Source organism: Triturus cristatus, chromosome 10 (assembly GCF_964204655.1).
Source record: "Triturus cristatus chromosome 10, aTriCri1.1, whole genome shotgun sequence".
NCBI classification, from domain to species: Eukaryota; Metazoa; Chordata; class Amphibia; order Caudata; family Salamandridae; genus Triturus; species Triturus cristatus.
The window spans coordinates 426,166,231-426,190,334 of NC_140593.1; the positions used below are offsets into that span (position 1 = coordinate 426,166,231).

At 46.4% G+C, this 24,104-nt stretch overlaps 1 protein-coding gene across 2 annotated transcripts in view; it reads left to right on the forward strand.

The window, feature by feature from the left end:
* The first annotated feature begins 495 nt into the window (after window positions 1-495).
* Window positions 496-24,104, forward strand: part of LOC146789562 (uncharacterized) — a 127,836-nt gene continuing 104,227 nt past the window's right edge. Inside the window, exon 1 of one of the 2 annotated variants that reach the window (XM_085631762.1) lies at window positions 496-692. The gene's annotated coding sequence lies outside the window, so the exon portion shown is untranslated. Of the gene's footprint in view, window positions 693-11,523; window positions 11,663-24,104 lie in introns of those variants that run through there. The other variant, XM_085631763.1, reaches the window with a different exon arrangement.

The window sequence follows — 24,104 nt, forward strand, 5'->3', positions numbered from 1 at the left end:
TTGATATGCCCCCAATACTTCAATTTCTGGTGCTAACCTTATGGATCCCGGTGGGTTAGAAGGCTGAGTCTGCCTTGCTGGGACTTAAACTGGTGAAATGAAGATCGCAGCATTACTGAGAGCAGAAGAATGTAACTCACTGAGATGATCTATTAATATACTTGCTAATCTCGTGCCTTCCCATGAAATCAACAAGCAATGGACCGAATACAAACCTGTTATGACGCACTGCTGCATCAGAATGGCATGCTTCGAGGGAGATCTAGTCTGCTTTGCAGGCGGAAGTAAAAACTTGAGTCATTTGTTGTTGGAATGATGCCTGCATTTATCAGACTGCCAATAAGAGTCCTGCTATCAGTACTTAGGAAGGGAGGAGGTCGGCTGCTTCGTGGCTTATCGTTATTCCTTCTTGGCATGTGTTTAGCAAATAATTGACCTTTACCATGCCTTGAACGTGACGCAGTTATACGGAATTAGGGCAAGCCCAGTCCCCGAGAAGAAGAAATGCATGGCCAAGGCAACAATAATTCCAAGGAACAAACTCCTTTGTGTCCCCTGCCTACTTTTCAACTTTGACCTTTTGCGTTATTATGATAAGAATTGATTATAAAGCGGAAGGACTCTTTATAGAGAGCATGTTGTGGCTTGCTTCTCTAGCACAATTTATCTCTTCTGAAGACGCCGGGCACAAGGTAAGGAATCAAGCTATTGTTTGGTATACGTCCCAGGTGACCTATATCGTTTTAGAGATGTGAATGGCATATTTTATTTACCACAGAAAATATTAGTAATTTTGTTTTATTATAGCGCTTCAAACTGCAGTTTTTAAGCTGTGTGAATAATGCATTTTGCACTGTATAATTCAATTGTACTCAATTTACCGACTTGAAAGAAATGAAGATTAAGGCGGTCTTGCTGGAACCTAAACTCGTAACTTCCAATTCACTGTATGTCTCAGCAGGGAGCGTTTAATTTGATTAATCATGCCGCTACCTGTTAAATATAATCTGCCCTCTAGATATCGAGATTCAATATCGACAATCAAATAAATCAAATAAAGGATTGGTCGTGTTGACGTCACACCTAAACTGCCTGCATCACAGTTATTTCAAAGACTTCTTTTTTAACAGCGTCCTCATCCCACATAGAAACAAGTAGGGGCACCTTTCTGTAGCAAAACACCTACAGAACAGTAACTGCGACTGTAAAGACTAGGGGCAAAACAAGTGTGCAAGCTTCGCATTTTGCTTATCTTGCAAAGGTTAAAAAAGTCGTGCTTGCAAGTGGGAAGACTTTTACCGTTTTGCACATCATTGGCAAATGGCATGATTTACGAGTTTAAATGCACAATCGGATTTCATAAAATGGGAATTTGCACACAATTTTTTGCAAATACATCTGCTCCTGTTGGTGGTGAGTAGGTGCTCCAGGGTGGTGGGGCCTTGGCAAGTTGATGGAAACTCACAAACGTACAGATTTGGGGAAATGTCTTCATGACCCATTGGCACTCCGGATAGAGAGCCTGTCAATGGCAGGAATACATTCTTTTCTAGGATGAGGAAGAAGCTAGTGGGGTGCAGTGGAAGGGCTTTCTCCAAGGAGAAGAATTGTTTTGCTTGGGGAAATACCTACATCCTGGAAAGTGGTGACTATTATAGTTTCTCAACATTTCACCCAGAAATTCCAAATGTTTAAAATATTAAAGCTTAAATATGTAAATCCACTCCAAACACAGGTTTTCCGGTTGTAGCAAATGGCATGATATACGAGTGAAAAATTCATAATTCGATTTGATAAAATGTACTTTTTTAAATGGATTTGCACAAATATATCTGCTCCCATGGATGTTGAGTAGGTGGGTTATGGGGTACCCAGGGCCTAATTGGACTTGGGGAAGGGGGGCACGCTGCCCCCCTTCCCTTTCATAAAAAAAGTCCTTGGGGATGGGGTCTCCTGCACCTAATAAGGCTTGGGGAGGGTGGCCACTTGCCCCCCCCCCTTAAAAAAAGGACTTGGGGAACAGGCCAAAGGAGGCTCAGGGAGAGGTGCACGTGGACCCCTCCCCTTTAAAAACCAAAAGGTCCTGTGGTCAACCCCCCCCCCCCACACACACAGCTTTGCACATGGTAATAAATTAGTACTCTACATTACAAAACCCTAGAAATTTAATGAAAAAACAAAGGTTCAAGTAACCTTAAAGTTAGGTGTGATAAATAGATTTTTTTTGTTTAAAACCTTAGAAATTCACTAAAAAAACAAAGGTTAAAGTAACGTTATATTTAGGTGAATATGTCAGTGACAACATTAATGTTTTGAGCTACAGAAAAACGAAAATTGACCAGTTATAGTTAGCAGAGCTAACTATAACTTGCGCCACCGCAATGCACTGCTTATGACCTCACATATTACATCACTCATGACATGTTCTAGGATACTATTTATTACATCACTGATGACGTCTCAAATGACACCACCGATGATATCACTGATGACATCATCCAAGCTTCTTTTGTACACATTGCACAATAAGCAAGTATAGCATTAGAGCTATGAAAGTAAGTGCAAAATAGCTCAAAATAATATGAAGCATCATTACTTCTATCATACAAAAAATCCCTATAGGTATAGCAAGCTGGTGTTATGTGCAACATTGAGCCTCTGCCATACGCTTCATCGGAAGCCAAATTCATGTTGACTACAAACCACGGATGAAAGGGTAACCTATCCTGCAAATGATGTTCAATCTTTATACAGCTGTTCAGGACAAAATAAGTTCCTTCTGATACAGACGCCCTGTTACATAACTTATGCCCTACTACGGACAGTCTTTATCTGTATCAAACCCTTGACAGTCACTGAACCTACACTGAGAAAAGAAGTGGATGTAAATAGAAAAGTGGGTATTGTTAACACTGTTTACGCTATGAAGAGAGTTTACTCTGTACCACACTGTTTGCAGACAGTGAAAATTTCATGAGTAATACACCAGAGATTATTAAAAAGTATCTACTAATAACAGTGTACAATCTATGCAAAACGTGTGTGAAGAGCGACAACAATTCACTTAAAATAACCAAGTTCTGAAGGTGCTAAAGATCACACTACCTGCAGCCTTCATGCTGTAGTGAAAACGTTACAGGTAGCCCGTCTTCTGTAGCAAAACAAGCACATGTACATAGGTTATTATCTGGTGCACACAGTCTTCTATGTTAAGTACAAATTGTTCTGCTGAGACAATTTTGTTTAACAACTCAAGGCTGCTCACAAAACTTAGCATTTAGATCTCAGCAGACAGGTTACTCTGTCACAACGGTGACGGATATCCCGTCATCTGAAATATAAATCCTAATAGATAGAATAGGATTTATATTTTAGAGGAGAGGCTTTCCGCCACCATTGTGACAGAGTAACCCATTCTCCGAGATCTAAATAAGGCCCTTAGTGTGTAATACATGGAATCTTTGCCCTGTTGGAAATGTTTTCTGCAGTACCAAAAAACGTGCGTGGAACAAAATGAACACACATTGTTAACTGACATCTGCACACAGAGTTAGTCTTCAATACAAAGATTTATAATGTGTTCAACACCTCCACACACCTTTGTTGCAATAGGAGCACATTTTTTTTTGTAAACACTTATACCGATTATCTGGACACAGATTGCGCAAACTTGGTTAGAAAAGTAATGTGGTAATTACCCGCCACTATGTAAACTATAAAACAAACTAACACATTTATTGGATGATTTCATCAGTGATATCATGAATGTTGTCATTTGAGATGTTATCAGTGATGTCATAAGTGATGTAATATGTGAGGTCAAAAGCAGTGCATGGCTGGGGTGCAAGTTATAGTTAGTTATGCTAACTATAACTGGTGAATTTCTGTGTTTTCTTTTAGTTCAAAACGTTAATGTTGTCACTTATCTATTCACCTAACTATAACGTCAGATTAGCCACAAGGTCTGTGAATAGACTGAAACGCGTAGGGTTATGAACCTGTCAGGAAATGCCACTGCCTGAATAAACATCGTATTGATAAAATCAATTACCAGTGAGTGCGTGTGGAAAGTTTTCTGCGAAAGAGACAATGGGAATATGTTTTAACGGCTGGCTCTGCCGTCTCCACTAACCACACCGTCGAGAGCGCTGTATGCTGACAAGAGAGCTACCGCTGTGGAATATATATATATATATATATATATATATATATATATATATATATATATATATATATATATATATATATATATCAAAGCTACCAAGTACCCAACGTACGAGGAGCACTCGGGCCTCAGCTGCACACAAGGAGCCAATCATAGGTCAGCACGACCCCACCACAGCGATTCCTTTCACTGTTCAAACTGCCCTGGATGCCTGACGCGTTTCGAAGTGTCCCCACTTCTCTTCAGAGGCTTTGGCAGTTCAAGAAGAGCGCGTAAGGCACCGCCCCTTAAATACATAGATGCACGCCCTGGATGGGCTTATGGGACTTGTAGTGCCTTACGTTGCGCAAATGTTCAGCTGGCAACTTCTTCGAGCCCACAGATGGGCCTCGCTGTGCATGGTTCGTGCAAGATCCGTAGGCTGCTGCCCCACGATATCGGCCCAATGATAAGGCCGCGTGGCCCCCACTTCTCTAGGGTGGTGCTCCTCCCGCGGCTGGGTCGCCGCGTACAAATCAAAGCTACCAAGTACCCAACGTACGAGGAGCACTCGGGCCTCAGCTGCACACAAGGAGCCAATCATAGGTCAGCACGACCCCACCACAGCGATTCCTTTCACTGTTCAAACTGCCCTGGATGCCTGACGCGTTTCGAAGTGTCCCCACTTCTCTTCAGAGGCTTTGGCAGTTCAAGAAGAGCGCGTAAGGCACCGCCCCTTAAATACATAGATGCACGCCCTGGATGGGCTTATGGGACTTGTAGTGCCTTACGTTGCGCAAATGTTCAGCTGGCAACTTCTTCGAGCCCACAGATGGGCCTCGCTGTGCATGGTTCGTGCAAGATCCGTAGGCTGCTGCCCCACGATATCGGCCCAATGATAAGGCCGCGTGGCCCCCACTTCTCTAGGGTGGTGCTCCTCCCGCGGCTGGGTCGCCGCGTACAAATCAAAGCTACCAAGTACCCAACGTACGAGGAGCACTCGGGCCTCAGCTGCACACAAGGAGCCAATCATAGGTCAGCACGACCCCACCACAGCGATTCCTTTCACTGTTCAAACTGCCCTGGATGCCTGACGCGTTTCGAAGTGTCCCCACTTCTCTTCAGAGGCTTTGGCAGTTCAAGAAGAGCGCGTAAGGCACCGCCCCTTAAATACATAGATGCACGCCCTGGATGGGCTTATGGGACTTGTAGTGCCTTACGTTGCGCAAATGTTCAGCTGGCAACTTCTTCGAGCCCACAGATGGGCCTCGCTGTGCATGGTTCGTGCAAGATCCGTAGGCTGCTGCCCCACGATATCGGCCCAATGATAAGGCCGCGTGGCCCCCACTTCTCTAGGGTGGTGCTCCTCCCGCGGCTGGGTCGCCGCGTACAAATCAAAGCTACCAAGTACCCAACGTACGAGGAGCACTCGGGCCTCAGCTGCACACAAGGAGCCAATCATAGGTCAGCACGACCCCACCACAGCGATTCCTTTCACTGTTCAAACTGCCCTGGATGCCTGACGCGTTTCGAAGTGTCCCCACTTCTCTTCAGAGGCTTTGGCAGTTCAAGAAGAGCGCGTAAGGCACCGCCCCTTAAATACATAGATGCACGCCCTGGATGGGCTTATGGGACTTGTAGTGCCTTACGTTGCGCAAATGTTCAGCTGGCAACTTCTTCGAGCCCACAGATGGGCCTCGCTGTGCATGGTTCGTGCAAGATCCGTAGGCTGCTGCCCCACGATATCGGCCCAATGATAAGGCCGCGTGGCCCCCACTTCTCTAGGGTGGTGCTCCTCCCGCGGCTGGGTCGCCGCGTACAAATCAAAGCTACCAAGTACCCAACGTACGAGGAGCACTCGGGCCTCAGCTGCACACAAGGAGCCAATCATAGGTCAGCACGACCCCACCACAGCGATTCCTTTCACTGTTCAAACTGCCCTGGATGCCTGACGCGTTTCGAAGTGTCCCCACTTCTCTTCAGAGGCTTTGGCAGTTCAAGAAGAGCGCGTAAGGCACCGCCCCTTAAATACATAGATGCACGCCCTGGATGGGCTTATGGGACTTGTAGTGCCTTACGTTGCGCAAATGTTCAGCTGGCAACTTCTTCGAGCCCACAGATGGGCCTCGCTGTGCATGGTTCGTGCAAGATCCGTAGGCTGCTGCCCCACGATATCGGCCCAATGATAAGGCCGCGTGGCCCCCACTTCTCTAGGGTGGTGCTCCTCCCGCGGCTGGGTCGCCGCGTACAAATCAAAGCTACCAAGTACCCAACGTACGAGGAGCACTCGGGCCTCAGCTGCACACAAGGAGCCAATCATAGGTCAGCACGACCCCACCACAGCGATTCCTTTCACTGTTCAAACTGCCCTGGATGCCTGACGCGTTTCGAAGTGTCCCCACTTCTCTTCAGAGGCTTTGGCAGTTCAAGAAGAGCGCGTAAGGCACCGCCCCTTAAATACATAGATGCACGCCCTGGATGGGCTTATGGGACTTGTAGTGCCTTACGTTGCGCAAATGTTCAGCTGGCAACTTCTTCGAGCCCACAGATGGGCCTCGCTGTGCATGGTTCGTGCAAGATCCGTAGGCTGCTGCCCCACGATATCGGCCCAATGATAAGGCCGCGTGGCCCCCACTTCTCTAGGGTGGTGCTCCTCCCGCGGCTGGGTCGCCGCGTACAAATCAAAGCTGAGGCCCGAGTGCTCCTCGTACGTTGGGTACTTGGTAGCTTTGATATATATATATATATATATATAGATATATATAGATATATTTATATATATTAATCAAATAGCTTCTAATTTCCAGAAGTATCCCGGACACATCAGTTAGTTGCAGCAACAAGTTTATTCAGGCTGCACAGCAACGCGTTTCAGCTTACGCCTTGATCACGATATATATATAAAGGTTAAAGTGACGTTATAGTTATATATATATTTATATATATACATATATATATGTATATATATATATATATATATATATATATACACATAGATCTGTTGTCTTTACTTTGTGGGCTCTGGAGTATTGCCTCAGGACTTGTTTGCTTCCACTTTTTACTTTCTGCTTAGGGACATTTTAATTTCTTACACAGCATTCCTCTTAGGCTCTTCCTAGGGTTACGATTGTTTTTCACAGCTCGTGAGAAATGGCTGTTTGGTTTCTCTCAATTTCTCTGTGCAGCGCTGCTGAGTGTCGTGAGCTCTGAGCACTGCTATTTTCACTGTGGAAGTCCTTCGATGTGCCTTTTGTTGTTTTCCCCGCTGTGGACAAAGCGAGCATGACCGAGTACCCCTGGGGCACAAGCAGGAACCTTCTTGATTGCTATTAGCCTAGTTTAAACCTTCTTTCAGGCTCTTGTATGTGTATCAGGCATGATAGAATTCTGGTAGCGCCACCCTTTAATGGCGATGAAGTTCCGGCAGGGACTTTATGTCTATAACATTTCCCCAGCAAAAAAACACCTGATGAATCAATATGTATACATGAGCCATATCCTTTCTAAAATCTGCTTACTTAAAAGGTTTCCCAGCATAAATCTTATGAAAAAAATGTTTCAATTACCAACAGTGAAAATATTCTTTGCACTTTCACATTGAAATGCATTGTGGGTTGGGCAGAGACGCTGGCGGCCATATCAACAAGGGCATGAGACACTTACAGTTTAAGAGCGAAATCTTATGCGTGCTTCTTACTGTCCTGACTCCTGATAGGGTTTGGTTTATGTGATTGACCAACGTGTTGCTTTGCTGTGTGCCTCCCGACTAATTTATGCTTCCTTGCTGAACTATCTGCTATTTGTGAATGTTGATGTCTGGGGATGGACGTTTTAGATGCTTTGTTCGGGGATCTGACTGCAGAGCATATCACAGCTCCTATAGAAAGACTCTGCTGTGCATCCTGTGCTAGGATTGGAGTTGGGAGGGATAACATTCTGAAATTAACAAATTTCTATTCACATACTGTCTCATTTGTGTCAATAAATAACTGAATGTACCCTTGCATGTTGAGCATTTGTGTTGCGCTTGTCATTTTTAAGTTAGCGTTAACAGAGACTCAAATTTAATGGAAAACTGTTGCATACAATATTCAGAAACAGACTATGGCAATTGGTCTGTAGCATTGTTTTACAATAGGTAGAATATGCAAGCTTCATGGCATGGTAACTGATTTTTATTTCTCAGATGCTAATCAGTTATTTTCCATTGGTTACCCACTAACAGTATCTTTAGGTTTAAATCGTTTTATTATTATTGTTGTTGAATATGCCAAACAAAGCCTCTGGTGATAGGCCATATGAATCATAGCATTTACAAATGGGTAGGAAAAACAATATAACCCCCAGCTCAACTCCCCATTCGTCCTCCCCTCCCTCCCGGGTTCCCCTGGCACCCTCCCCCGGGTAAGCCTTTTGTGAGTCTAAGAGGGAGAAGCCAAAGCCTGTAGAGGTGCTAATCTAAGCAGTGTTGTGAGGGGGTTCTATAAGTTGTAGGCGGCGTAAGTACCTGGGGCAGGTAAGCTCCCATTGTTCTGTGCCCAGTAAGGAAAGAAATGGGTGCCAGACATCTGGAAAGGCGGAGCCGTCTCCTTGTATTGAAAACGATATGTGTTCCATACCCAGTATATGCCGCATTCTATGTAACCACCCCTGGTAGGTAGGGGTCCGGTCAGTGCCCCAGTGGGCTAATATGTTTTGCAAGACCCCTCCCAGGGCTATGCCCAGTTGTCTACCCTTACCCGATATGAGTGGGAATGTAAGTGCGTTGGGTAGGCCCAGGGTGACCTATGCTGTAAAGTGAGGTAATTGTGTATCAAAGTGTTTGTCTATGTCATCGAGGACCTGACCCCGATAGGATGTAAGGGTGGGGCAATCCCACAGCAAGTGAGTTAATGTACTTAAGAACGTGCAGTGTCTCCAACAGTAAGGTTTGTGGACTGGATTGCTTCTGTGTAATCTGGGGGGAGTGAGATACCAATAGGTAGCGATCTTGGTTGCTGTTTCAATTCTAGAGACATTGCGGGCTGAATGATGTGCGTGTTAGAATATGTCACCCCATTCCTTCTGGGATAGTGTGCGCCCCAGCTCTGACACCCAGCACCTCGGCCCTGCAGATTTAGCTGCTGGTTCCGGAGGGTGTAAGAGATTGTAGGGCTTGGTGATGAGGCGTGCGTTAGAGGATTTGGTAAGCAGCTATTTTTATAGGGGTTCTCTGGGCGTTAAGTCGTATTGAGGGGTGCAGGACCCAATGTCGCATCTGCTGGAAGTGGTAGCGCTCCGTCTCTGGCAATGCGAAATTAGAGCGAAGGCTCTCGAAGGTTAATAGGCCTTCCACATCAAAAAGATGTCCGATTGATCTGCACCCTTCCTGATCCCATTAGTGAAAGGCTTTCATGTCAAGGCCCGGTGTGAAGTCCGGGTTATTGACAATAGGCATGAGGAAAGCCCACATCTTTAGACAGTTGAGTCCCAAGCTTTCAATGTGGCGCTTGTGACAGGTGAGCTATACAGTCCTTTGGGCCGCTGAGTCCTATAGAGGAAGAGGATCTTCCACAGTGATTGGCTGACAATGGCCCTATCCATAAAAAGCCATTGGTTTTCAGATTCACTGTAGGACCATTCCAGAAGTGTTCAAAGCTGTGTGGCTTGGTAGTAGAGGTGTGTGTTGGGTATTCTAAGGCCTCCCTCCTGTGGGGGTCTATAACTCAGTTCTCTGTGGATCCTCGGCTTTCTGTCTGCCCAGACGAAAGAGAGGAACTCCATCTGGAGTGACTGGAGACTGCTGGGGGGGGGGGCTCCACAGGAAGTGTCTGGAATAGGCATAAAATCTTTGGTAGCACATTAATTTTAAGCACCACCAGGCGGCCTAGCCAAAAAATGCCGAATGGTCTCCAGCGGCGTAAGTCTTGTTGGGTTTGGAGAAGTATGTGTTTGTAATGAAGGGAGGCAGTGTCCTGTGTGGAGGTTTTCAGTTTAAGACCTAGGTATGGAATCGATTCTGTTGCCCATTGTACTGGGCACGACTGCCTGAGGGCCTCTCTAGTGGAGGGGTGGAGGGAAACCCAGAGGGCTTGTGACTTGTGAACCTTAACCTTGACACCTGCTGTTTGAGCAAAGAATTCGGGCTCGATGAAAAAAGCCGACAAGGAGGTCAAACGGTCTTCCAGGGTTGCGATAACATAATCTGCGTAGAAGCTGATGGTGTGACTTTCCCAGCTAAATTGGACCCCTCTAATCGATTGGTTCTCCAGCACCCTTCAGGCCATGGGCTCCATATATGCAGCGAATAGCAGAGCGGAGAGTGCACACCCCTGTCTTGTGCCTCGGGCAATCAAGGAGGGAGCGGACGAGTGACTGTTCACACATACTCTGGCTGTAGGGTAGTTTAACATTATCTTTAAGAAAAAAAAGAACAACGTTAATGTAAACACTAATGGATATAGCTACGTGGTCCTTAGTAGTATATCTAGCTGATATTGTTAAAGCCCTTGTTTTGGAAATAGGGCTCTGTTTGTTACACCTTTTTGCCATTAGTGATTATTTCTATAGATCTAGTGATCGGCAAGTAGAAATACATATGAAGATAAACAGGATAAAAGAATGAGAGACCTTTTGTGATGGTTGCAGTTTTTTATTGCCACATAGCAAAAACTACTTCAGATGAAAGCAAGAACATGAAACGAAAACATCATCAACGTTAAGGTTAGCACAGTTAAAGAACTCAAATTACCTTGTCTTTTTCTTATTAACACCCAAAGAGACAGATCTGGAGTTTAGCTCTTACCTATTTATTTTTTTCATCAACAAAAAGGCAAATCTTTCCACACAGTTCCATGCCACACAATTCGACTCCACACATTTCCATCCACACCACATAATTCGACACCAAACCACATAATTCAACTCAACAACACAATTACACAACACACCACATACATCTAATCCACACCACAGAAGTCCACATCATGCCGCAAAATTCAACACCACAAAATTAACCTCCACCACATACCATTCAACAAAACAACATTCCATTCCAAATAATCACACTGCATAACACACAATCCCGCTCCACATAATACTACTACACTCAATACCACGTAATTACTATCCACATAATTCTACAGCACACCATGCCACATAATTACACTCAACAAATCCACTCCGCACCACACACTTCCACGTCACACAAATCCACAACTAACTAATCCAATCCAACCCACAGAACTCCATGACATATCCCATATATACACTCCATAACACATAATAATAGACATTGCCATTTACAATGCCAATAGCTCTCACTCAAAAACATGTGAAACCTATTGTATTTCCAATGCTTGTTTACATTTGCTAAAATTAATGGTTTCAACACCAAGTTTGTTTCAGAAGGCTTGTGGTTTTAGTGAACAGATGCCAAAGTCCAGCACCCCACTCTGATGAATGTTCCAGCTCCAATGCAGTTTGCCATCTGATGTTTTTGTGAACAGACCCCACAGTCTGATAAAGACATATTAAAGGGTATGGTCTAGGTTGTGATATTTATGAACAATTACTATTAGAGAGGAACACAAACAATTGTAAAGAGTATTTCTTTTTATAATTCACAGCATTTTGAAAGGATGTCTCGTATTACATTAAAAAATAACCCTAGCCTCATATCTGTTAAAGCTAGGTGGGCACAAAAGTTTATCATTCTAAAACATAGGTAGTAGTTGAAAAATGTTTGGGAAGCACTGCTTTATGCCATTGAGATAAAAATATGCTTTACTAATATCACACAAACAAAAGCAAATATAACCATTTGGAGTGGTGCAGAAATGGTGGAAATGTGTCCAGATCAGTGCACCACACAGTTCTTATATTTCATACAGATTTTTAGAACTGTCAGTATGCTGCATCACATCATGGAAAAATCATAAATATCACCAGCAAAAGGGTGAATCTAAAACATAGGGAATTACCACTTCTCCAGAATGTGAAATCGTTATTATCACAATGCAACATGACTTCAAGATTCAACTGCTTACTGTAAATGATTAACACCACTGTTGTCACCACCATAACTACTGCTATTACAAAAACTACTAACATTAACTTTGCTGTCACCACATTATCACCAATATTATCACTACATCCACAATGATTTGATCACCATAACCACAACTACCACCTTTACCACAATTAGCACCTGCAATGCCCTTACCACCATTATTACACCACTATTACCACAACCATTATCACAATTACCACCATGACGACCATTGCTACCACCACCATTAAAACTGCCACCACTATTTTTACTGCAGCCACCACTAATGCAAGCACTATTAACACCACCACCATGGATAACACCTTACCCTAACAGTTACCAACACATCACCACTTTTCCGCCACCACTACCACCACAAATTATTACCAATGCAACCATTTTCACAATCATTGCCAACACCATTATAACCACTAAATCCATTAACATCCCACCACAATTACCACCACAATTAATACAGTCACTACCATTACAACCTAAACCATTACCATCACCACCAGATCACCAAAGGAGTCATTACCAAGACACCCACTGTTACCATCACCATTGCCACCTCCATTATCACCACACCTGTTAGAAAAGGGATCTCTGGCTGGCTAGGGCTTGCGCCAAAGCCAGGCAGAGACCACCACTCTAAGTCAGGGCTGGGGAGTTACACGCCAAAGATAACCCCTGCTCACCCCCTTGGTAGCTTGGCACGAGCAGTAAGCTTATCCCGGAGGCAATGTGTAAAGCGTTTGCGCGCGCACCCAGTAACAACACCCAAGGCCCACCACAAAAGGAACTCCACACAAGGTTATATATAAAAATAGCCTTTGTATTATATCAAAACACATTAGATAATATTCACACAATTTACACTGTGCCAACTGGCACTAGGCAGAATTTACAGGGGACTATTTACACAAGACAGGGCCACATGGACCACTGTCAGAATTAGCACAAATCACTAATTGTAGATGTAAAACATATATCAACTGTAACACAAATTATAACTGTAGAGCACAACCAGTAACTACTGGTAAAAGGTAAGTGCACCCTACGCAATCCTAAACACCTTAGGCATATACCACGCAGGGAACCCTGACCTCACTAGCATAACCTATACTAGGGAAACAATCTCCTAAGCATAAACATATTTAGAAAGAGGAATGCGCATAAAGGCAATGCACATTACGCATAAGTACACATGTAGAAATAACCATATACCTTAGGTGAGGGCACAACACAGAAAAACGGTCCCCAGGCCACCTTGGCCTCTCAGGGGCTCAAACGCCCTTGGTCCAAAATGTCAGGGCTGGGCTACCAACGCAGCGTAAGTACCAGCGCACAGGGGCACAACCTAAACATTGCAGCTGCCCACTAAGTGCTGGGCAGCTGTGGATAGAAATAAACGTTACAACAAACAAATGATGGACGGAATGCTGACAATGCAGACATTCTCCCCCAGTCAAGAGATCTGGGTTAAATCCATCGTTCTTTTGCCCACTACGCCACCCCAGTTCAGACATGGCCATATGCAAATCAGTCTTGACCCTGTGCCTCATGGGAACAGTCCAGCCCGAACTGCCAAGCCATGTCTTCCCTGGACCGGAATCAAGCATCCTAGGACCGGTTTCTGGCAATCAGCCGTCATCAGCCAGGATAGCTTGACTCCAGTGGCGTAGTGAGCACGGGTCCCACGTCTGGGAATACCCATCCCACTTAGGGCGAAAAGCGTTACAACAAACAAATGATGGACGGAATGCTGACAATGCAGACATTCTCCCCCAGTCAAGAGATCTGGGTTAAATCCATCGTTCTTTTGCCCACTACGCCACCCCAGTTCAGACATGGCCATATGCAAATCAGTCTTGACCCTGTGCCTCATGGGAACAGTCCAGCCCGAACTGCCAAGCCATGTCTTCCCTGGACCGGAATCAAGCATCCTAGGACCGGTTTCTGGCAATCAGCCGTCATCAGCCAGGATAGCTTGACTCCAGTGGCGTAGTGAGCACGGGTCCCACGTCTGGGAATACCCATCCCACTTAGGGCGAAAAGCGTTACAACAAACAAATGATGGACGGAATGCTGACAATGCAGACATTCTCCCCCAGTCAAGAGATCTGGGTTAAATCCATCGTTCTTTTGCCCACTACGCCACCCCAGTTCAGACATGGCCATATGCAAATCAGTCTTGACCCTGTGCCTCATGGGAACAGTCCAGCCCGAACTGCCAAGCCATGTCTTCCCTGGACCGGAATCAAGCATCCTAGGACCGGTTTCTGGCAATCAGCCGTCATCAGCCAGGATAGCTTGACTCCAGTGGCGTAGTGAGCACGGGTCCCACGTCTGGGAATACCCATCCCACTTAGGGCGAAAAGCGTTACAACAAACAAATGATGGACGGAATGCTGACAATGCAGACATTCTCCCCCAGTCAAGAGATCTGGGTTAAATCCATCGTTCTTTTGCCCACTACGCCACCCCAGTTCAGACATGGCCATATGCAAATCAGTCTTGACCCTGTGCCTCATGGGAACAGTCCAGCCCGAACTGCCAAGCCATGTCTTCCCTGGACCGGAATCAAGCATCCTAGGACCGGTTTCTGGCAATCAGCCGTCATCAGCCAGGATAGCTTGACTCCAGTGGCGTAGTGAGCACGGGTCCCACGTCTGGGAATACCCATCCCACTTAGGGCGAAAAGCGTTACAACAAACAAATGATGGACGGAATGCTGACAATGCAGACATTCTCCCCCAGTCAAGAGATCTGGGTTGAATCCATCGTTCTTTTGCCCACTACGCCACCCCAGTTCAGACATGGCCATATGCAAATCAGTCTTGACCCTGTGCCTCATGGGAACAGTCCAGCCCGAACTGCCAAGCCATGTCTTCCCTGGACCGGAATCAAGCATCCTAGGACCGGTTTCTGGCAATCAGCCGTCATCAGCCAGGATAGCTTGACTCCAGTGGCGTAGTGAGCACGGGTCCCACGTCTGGGAATACCCATCCCACTTAGGGCGAAAAGCGTTACAACAAACAAATGATGGACGGAATGCTGACAATGCAGACATTCTCCCCCAGTCAAGAGATCTGGGTTAAATCCATCGTTCTTTTGCCCACTACGCCACCCCAGTTCAGACATGGCCATATGCAAATCAGTCTTGACCCTGTGCCTCATGGGAACAGTCCAGCCCGAACTGCCAAGCCATGTCTTCCCTGGACCGGAATCAAGCATCCTAGGACCGGTTTCTGGCAATCAGCCGTCATCAGCCAGGATAGCTTGACTCCAGTGGCGTAGTGAGCACGGGTCCCACGTCTGGGAATACCCATCCCACTTAGGGCGAAAAGCGTTACAACAAACAAATGATGGACGGAATGCTGACAATGCAGACATTCTCCCCCAGTCAAGAGATCTGGGTTAAATCCATCGTTCTTTTGCCCACTACGCCACCCCAGTTCAGACATGGCCATATGCAAATCAGTCTTGACCCTGTGCCTCATGGGAACAGTCCAGCCTGAACTGCCAAGCCATGTCTTCCCTGGACCGGAATCAAGCATCCTAGGACCGGTTTCTGGCAATCAGCCGTCATCAGCCAGGATAGCTTGACTCCAGTGGCGTAGTGAGCACGGGTCCCACGTCTGGGAATACCCATCCCACTTAGGGCGAAAAGCGTTACAACAAACAATTGATGGACGGAATGCTGACAATGCAGACATTCTCCCCCAGTCAAGAGATCTGGGTTGAATCCATCGTTCTTTTGCCCACTACGCCACCCCAGTTCAGACATGGCCATATGCAAATCAGTCTTGACCCTGTGCCTCATGGGAACAGTCCAGCCCGAACTGCCAAGCCATGTCTTCCCTGGACCGGAATCAAGCATCCTAGGACCGGTTTCTGGCAATCAGCCGTCATCAGCCAGGATAGCTTGACTCCAGTGGCGTAGTGAGCACGGGTCCCACGTCTGGGAATACCCATCCCACTTAGGGCGAAAAGCGTTACAACAAACAAATGATGGACGGAATGCTGACAATGCAGACATTCTCCCCCAGTCAAGAGATCTGGGTTAAATCCATCGTTCTTTTGCCCACTACGCCACCCCAGTTCAGACATGGCCATATGCAAATCAGTCTTGACCCTGTGCCTCATGGGAACAGTCCAGCCCGAACTGCCAAGCCATGTCTTCCCTGGACCGGAATCAAGCATCCTAGGACCGGTTTCTGGCAATCAGCCGTCATCAGCCAGGATAGCTTGACTCCAGTGGCGTAGTGAGCACGGGTCCCACGTCTGGGAATACCCATCCCACTTAGGGCGAAAAGCGTTACAACAAACAAATGATGGACGGAATGCTGACAATGCAGACATTCTCCCCCAGTCAAGAGATCTGGGTGACGGCTGATAGCCAGAAACCGGTCCTAGGATGCTTGATGCCGGTCCAGGGAAGACATGGCTTGGCAGTTCGGGCTGGACTGTTCCCATGAGGCACAGGGTCAAGACTGATTTGCATATGGCCATGTCTAAACTGGGGTGGTGTAGTGGGCAAAAGAACGATGGATTTAACCCAGATCTCTTGACTGGGGGAGAATGTCTGCATTGTCAGCATTCCGTCCATCAATTATTTGTTGTAACGCTTTTCGCCCTAAGTGGGATGGGTATTCCCAGACGTGGGACCCGTGCTCACTACGCCACTGGAGTCAAGATATCCTGGCTGATGACGGCTGATAGCCAGAAACCGGTCCTAGGATGCTTGATGCCGGTCCAGGGAAGACATGGCTTGGCAGTTCGGGCTGGACTGTTCCCATGAGGCACAGGGTCAAGACTGATTTGCATATGGCCATGTCTAAACTGGGGTGGTGTAGTGGGCAAAAGAACGATGGATTTAACCCAGATCTCTTGACTGGGGGAGAATGTCTGCATTGTCAGCATTCCGTCCATCAATTATTTGTTGTAACGCTTTTCGCCCTAAGTGGGATGGGTATTCCCAGACGTGGGACCCGTGCTCACTACGCCACTGGAGTCAAGATATCCTGGCTGATGACGGCTGATAGCCAGAAACCGGTCCTAGGATGCTTGATGCCGGTCCAGGGAAGACATGGCTTGGCAGTTCGGGCTGGACTGTTCCCATGAGGCACAGGGTCAAGACTGATTTGCATATGGCCATGTCTAAACTGGGGTGGTGTAGTGGGCAAAAGAACGATGGATTTAACCCAGATCTCTTGACTGGGGGAGAATGTCTGCATTGTCAGCATTCCGTCCATCAATTATTTGTTGTAACGCTTTTCGCCCTAAGTGGGATGGGTATTCCCAGACGTGGGACCCGTGCTCACTACGCCACTGGAGTCAAGATATCCTGGCTGATGACGGCTGATAGCCAGAAACCGGTCCTAGGATGCTTGATGCCGGTCCAGGGAAGACATGGCTTGGCAGTTCGGGCTGGACTGTTCCCATGAGGCACAGGGTCAAGACTGATTTGCATATGGCCATGTCTAAACTGGGGTGGTGTAGTGGGCAAAAGAACGATGGATTTAACCCAGATCTCTTGACTGGGGGAGAATGTCTGCATTGTCAGCATTCCGTCCATCAATTATTTGTTGTAACGCTTTTCGCCCTAAGTGGGATGGGTATTCCCAGACGTGGGACCCGTGCTCACTACGCCACTGGAGTCAAGATATCCTGGCTGATGACGGCTGATAGCCAGAAACCGGTCCTAGGATGCTTGATGCCGGTCCAGGGAAGACATGGCTGGGCAGTTCGGGCTGGACTGTTCCCATGAGGCACAGGGTCAAGACTGATTTGCATATGGCCATGTCTAAACTGGGGTGGTGTAGTGGGCAAAAGAACGATGGATTTAACCCAGATCTCTTGACTGGGGGAGAATGTCTGCATTGTCAGCATTCCGTCCATCAATTATTTGTTGTAACGTGGATAGAAATAAAGGCTGGGCACTCAGTGGCCCGTTAAACAAATGTGTCCCCTTCATGGGAGCCACGGGGCTCTGAAAAATAATTAGCCATACGTTGGAGCCATCTGGCGCTAAAACAAATATGCCGTAGGGAGCACACTGGCTCCTGAAATAACTATGCGCCAACTGGAAGGAAAAACCAAAGAAAGAACTTGTCCCCAACGTTGGAGCACGCAAGCTCTAAAACAAATATGCCCCAAGAACGCTGGCACAGGTAGGTGGGGGCTCCACTCGGGCTCTTTGACCAAAAATCACTCCCCACCGGTGGAGCGGCTCACCCGCCTGCGAGTCCGCTCAGCAGCTGTGCCCCCCAATGAAGTAGATACTGGTAGGAGGGGGGGCGGCCCCGGGACTGTGTCCCAGCACACTCCCCAACCCCTTCGCAAGTGAGTCCCACTCACCGGGACTCCTTACTCGGCAAAGCAGCAGCACGCACGGGGCTCTCTTTTCCACATGAGAGCCCCGCTGTCCACCGCTGCTACTTCCGCCCGCTGGGGCGCGAGGCCCTACTCACCGGGGATGCGCGGGCTTCCCTCACCGACGGAGGCGGGGTAGGCTTCCTTTCTTCGTCCGGACTCCTGGCTTCCTCTTCTTTTCGTCACAGGAGCGCGGGGAAGGCTCCCGTCCGCTTCCTGTTTTAATCCCCGCCCACGTCTCCAACGAGGCTGCCTGGCTTCCTGGCCAAGCACGGGTTGCGGCGGTGATTTTTCTTCGGTCCTGGCAGCATACGCGGGGTGGGCACCCAAAAAATAAATAATAAGGCAGTATGGGGCGAAAACGCGGGGTGGGCACCCGCTGTTAATTAAGTTAACGATGCGGCATAACGCGGGGTGGGCACCCGCTAGGCATTCAATTTCAGAAGCGGCAGTAACACGGGGTGGGCACCCGTTAAAGGTGATAAAAATGCGGGGTGGGCACCTGCTTTTACAAATCTGCTAGAAAGCGGCACAGATGCGGGGTGGGCTCCCGCTTTGAAGGACGCACCAATGCGGGGTGGGCACCCGCTTGTAAAATGAGCACACGGCGGGGTAGGCACCCGCTGTTGCAATTCCCAGACAGCAGCCCAGCACTGCAAATGAAGAACAGGAGCGCTTTCCACGTGCCAGGGCAGAATCCCCAGCCCTCTCCAGATGCAGGGAAAGCGCGCTTCAGGGCAAAGTTCCCAGCCCAGGGAAATGTCTTTCAGGAGGCAGGGGGGCAAGGGCTGGGCCCAGGGGCCAGCTCACAGGGCCCTCCAGGCAGGGAGTCAGTCCCCAGTGGTGGTCCTCCTGGCGCCCAGCAGCAGCAGCAGGCCCCCCCAGTTAGGATCAGCAGAACATTTTACATGGGGTCACAGCCCCTTTTTATATACACATTTCCTTTGTCTCAGGCTGCAGGGTTAAGGAAAAACCAGATGCAACTGGTTTTGGAGCACTCTGTTGTGCTCAGCCCCTCTCCCCATTCACTGGACAGGCTAGGGACATCAGTCGCACCACAGGGGGCGGAACCAGTATTGTGTAGGGAAGGCCCAGCCCTATTCAGGTCCCAGGTGCACTCCTCCCACCCATCTGGGTGTAAATCTCCCTATTCACCACTGGGGCAGACCCATCCTGACTCCTGGAGCCAGACACACCAGCCAATCATAAGCCAGACAGTCACTTCTCATTTATTACACAGACATGCCAGCTTCTAGAAGTGGCACTTCTACACGAGACACAGTAACGCCGCATGCATCATCGCGCAGCATTCAATCTCACGAGTTCGCACATACCAAACTCGACCCTGCACTCCCCACGCATCAGGAACTACCATGGACACACACATTCCCCATGCATTCCTATGGGAGGGCAGGTCAGTCTCACTCAATGTAACAGAGAGCGCACGCACTTTACACTGGGACACAGTGTTAAAGTGCCTAGGGGTCTAAAACCACTAACACTCCATAGGGAAAAAGCTAGGATAATTGCAAAAAGTTTAGGGGGTGAACCCGCCAGAAGGGCCAAGTCCAACAACACCATTATCATTACTTCCACCACTACAGCCACAAATTCCACCACCATTACCATCACCATAACCACTACCACCATTTCTGTCATATTTGGTGGAGGCGCGCTCCACCAGAGCCTCTTCAGTGTTACCGCACAAATAGAGATCCAAAGTGGTTGTTTTCAGTTTTTGAGTAGTGCAGAAAGTGGGTGGCAACAGTAGAGTTACAGAATTTTGCATGGTGTACACAATTTCAGACTTGGGATTATTTTTTGAGGCAGAGAGGACAACATGAGTTCTCAAATGAGAGGCAGGGCTAGAAATGCAGTTTCCAAGATGATGGTAGGGTTTCTTACTGTGAGGTCAGTTCCTGTTCAAACAACATAAAAAGCAGTACTTTTAAGAGACATGATGCATTGCAACGCATCTCATTCCCTGAATTTTCTTTTAGCTCAGCACTTACCTGATATCATTATTACCCCTGATATTTTTCTTGAAACTTTGGATTTTTCCAGCATTAATTATCCTTATTTGTTCTTACATTTTCTGTTTGGCATTTCTTCAACTTGCTAAAATGGGACCTACTAACAAAAACAGCTGCTATTCCACTTTGTAACGAATGACTTATTTTAGTCACACCATACAGCATTATGCATGAAAGCATCGACACCTGTCCCCAAAATGGATTTTATAAATACAGATATTTATTTTTAGCAGCACATCCAATGAAAAATCAGATGCAACATTAGCATGCTCACCTAACCTAATTTCCTCTTGCTTGTCACTGCATCACTCTCAATGTACCAACCCCTAGGTCCTACAATTTCGCATATCAGGCGCATGTCCCCTCTTCATTACTTATGCAAAAGATTGTCCCAAATGCCACTAAAGTTCCATTAATTAAGTGAGACTTAAAACATGTTTTTTTTAAATTGATAATCAGTAGTCATAAATCCATTACAAAAGACATTGCTGTTGACATCATAATTTATATTTGTCACAGTTCTAAAACAATTTTAAAAAAAATACAGAAACATATTCCTGTGGCGAGGTCAACCTTTGTAAGGGAGTAGAAAAAGAAAACTGTAAGCAGGAATGTAGTTCACCTCTTGCATTGTTCCAAATCCCCTTAAATTTCGTCAGTGCGCCCACCCTTAGCGCATAAAGCTCCTCTAATTTTCTAACCCGATCCATTTTTATTACGCATGTTTCAAATGAGGGAGATATCGGGGACTTCCACATTTGGAGGGTCAATGACTGCGGCCAGAGATGCAAAAAGGTAATAATGTTGCTGTCTCAGCATTGGATGGCAATCTGGGACCGAAATTCCAAAAAGCGCCCTCTATAGCTCTGGACCTGGTCTATATGAGTCTAATAAAAGCAAAGATTTGGGTCCAAGAGACGGATAGTGTAGGACAGAAAAACACATTATGCGTCCAATCACCACAGAGATGCTCACATCGAAAATATTTTGCAGATAAGGCTGGAAACAGTTGCTCCAAGCTATGTGGCTAGTAGTAAAGTGACCACTAGAGAGCCATTCGCTTCAATTTGCTCATCGGACGCCTTATGTGCTATACTATATCGACCCCAAGCAGTGAAGTCATTTTGCCCTTTGTGTTTTGTGAAATCAAGGTGAATGTAACAAGAGCAACTGACTCGTGCATGTACAAATACAGTGCCGGATGCCAATTTGCCAACACCAGTGATCTTACTTGTGAAATGGGCTTTTATTATTATGGTCTCATGGGTATGTAGGTAATTGCAAAGTTATAGATAAGAAAGTGTAAGGGCGGGCAAAATATTCATGTTATCGACAGCAACCTTATCCCACGGTTTTCCTGCCTAGGTAGCAAGAAATGTTAAAAACTGTAGTACGCAGCCTTCAATCATTTTTCAATAATGTTCCAATTCAGGGCAAAGCCTAAAAGTCCACACGCTCTCAGCGACATATGAAGATGTAACAAGGGGTACTGATATTCTTCATGTGGGCACGAAAACCTGTTTGCCTCTACTGGCAGTAACTTGTAATGGGTGCGTTTGGGAGATTTCAGAGTTTTTAAAAAGACTGGGAGCTGGACATCGGACTCACTGAGCATGCATTGCAAATAAAAGCAGCTCAATGGGCGATTTTCAGTTGCGGCGCAATTTAATTTAAAAAAGGGTGGTTGGATAATACATCATCATGCGGGGGAGTGCCAAGCCACCATCTTTGATAGAGAGCTGAATTGTAGTGAGCTTGGTGTGGGCCTTCCTCCCTTGCTGCAAGAAGTGGTGCATCATTTGGTCAACCTGGGTAAAAAGAAATTGCTGAACCGTGACCAAAACATTCAACAAAACAAAACAAGGGAAGGATTGACATCTAACAATCCTGCAATGGATAGTGGTAAATGTGGCAGTTTGTTCATACTGAGCATGCCTTATTAAGCTTAGGGATGTCATTTCACTTAAACAGGTCTGGAAGGTCATGAGAAACAAAAAAGTACATTGTAGGCGGAGTAGCCGAAACATGCTGTTGCATTTTAATAGGTAAAATAGAAGATGGACAATGGTACAGAAGAACTTCTGATTTGGACTTGTTGATCTCGTGCCACCTATGTCTGAAAAGGATAGAATTTTAGCAAATGTGTTTAAGCATTGCTAGCTGCGCCTGCTAAATAAAGAATAAAGTTTTAATTTCAGAACGCTGGAAATGAGGCCGAATTTCGGGATCTTGTCTATAGGCCGTTGCCAGAGGTTCAACCAAAAGAGCAAAGAGCACCGGTGACACTGGACAACCTTGCCTCGTTCCTCTGCGTATAGGGATAAATCCTGCAGCTTAGGAATTGATGCTAATTTTGACCTTGGACCTAATTTGTAGGTTACCCCACAACTTTACTAATTTAGAGGGAGTTCTAAATCCCAATAGGATCGTGAACAGACCCTCCCCCTGTATGCGATCAAAAGCCTTCTTAGTATCGAGCATAATTATTGCGGCCTCTATCTTATTGGTTGAATAATAATCGAATGCCTGAACAAGAATGTTAGTATTCAGTGACATTGATCTCCTGGACAGAAAGTCATTTTAGTTGCTGTGCACTACTGCTGCCGTGACCGGGGCTCGGCTTAGTGTCATGATTTCAGCAACCAGTTTATAATCGCAATTTAAGAGGCTGATAGGACGATGGGAACCTGGCTGTTCAGGCAGTTTGTCCTTTTTCAATAACTGCCTCTGTAAACTCTTTGGGAATTTCACAGCCATCTAAGTTTTCATTAAAAAATATAACTTGAAAATTTGGCAGCTGTGCTGTCAATATTTTATAAAACTTGGATGGAAGGCCGTCATTGCCACATGACTTGGTATTAGGCAGAAGCTGAATAGCCTCTTTAATCTCAGTGCTGCTAATGGGAGCTCCCAACTTTGTTGCAGTTCACTATTCAATGAGGGAAGCCTAATTCGGTGTACAAGACTTCAATCTTGCCCGGTAAGGGGCTGTTGGTAGAAGCATAGAGATCTGAGTGGTGATCTAGCAATATCCTGCCAATCTGATCGATGTCTGTTACAGTGCAGCTCTGTTTTGAATGAAAGATTGCTTTAATGGATCCCTGATTACTTTTCTCTTTAACCGATCACTCCAAAAAGCATCTTGCAAGCTCGCTCTCTTTGTAGAATTGCTGAACACAAGACTTCTGATTGACCAAATCCCTGGAAGTAAAATGGTATTTAAGTCTCTGGTTTGCCCATGCCAGGTTAGCATTGGGCTCAGCAGCATCCAACCTAAGGTCTTCCCTGTGAGCTTGCTCCAAGTTTTGTTGTAGAACGGCAATTTCTTACCATCTCGCTTTATTGACTTGGGCTGTATGGAAGATCACTTCCTCCTGAAATGAAGGACTTACATGTCCCCAACAGAAAAACTGCACCTGACCCCCACATTAGCAGACAGGTAGAATGCCTGAGATACAAATGTAGGTGTAGTTGGTTGCTTAGCAGAAGCCTTCAAATACATTTCTTGGAGCAGTATTAT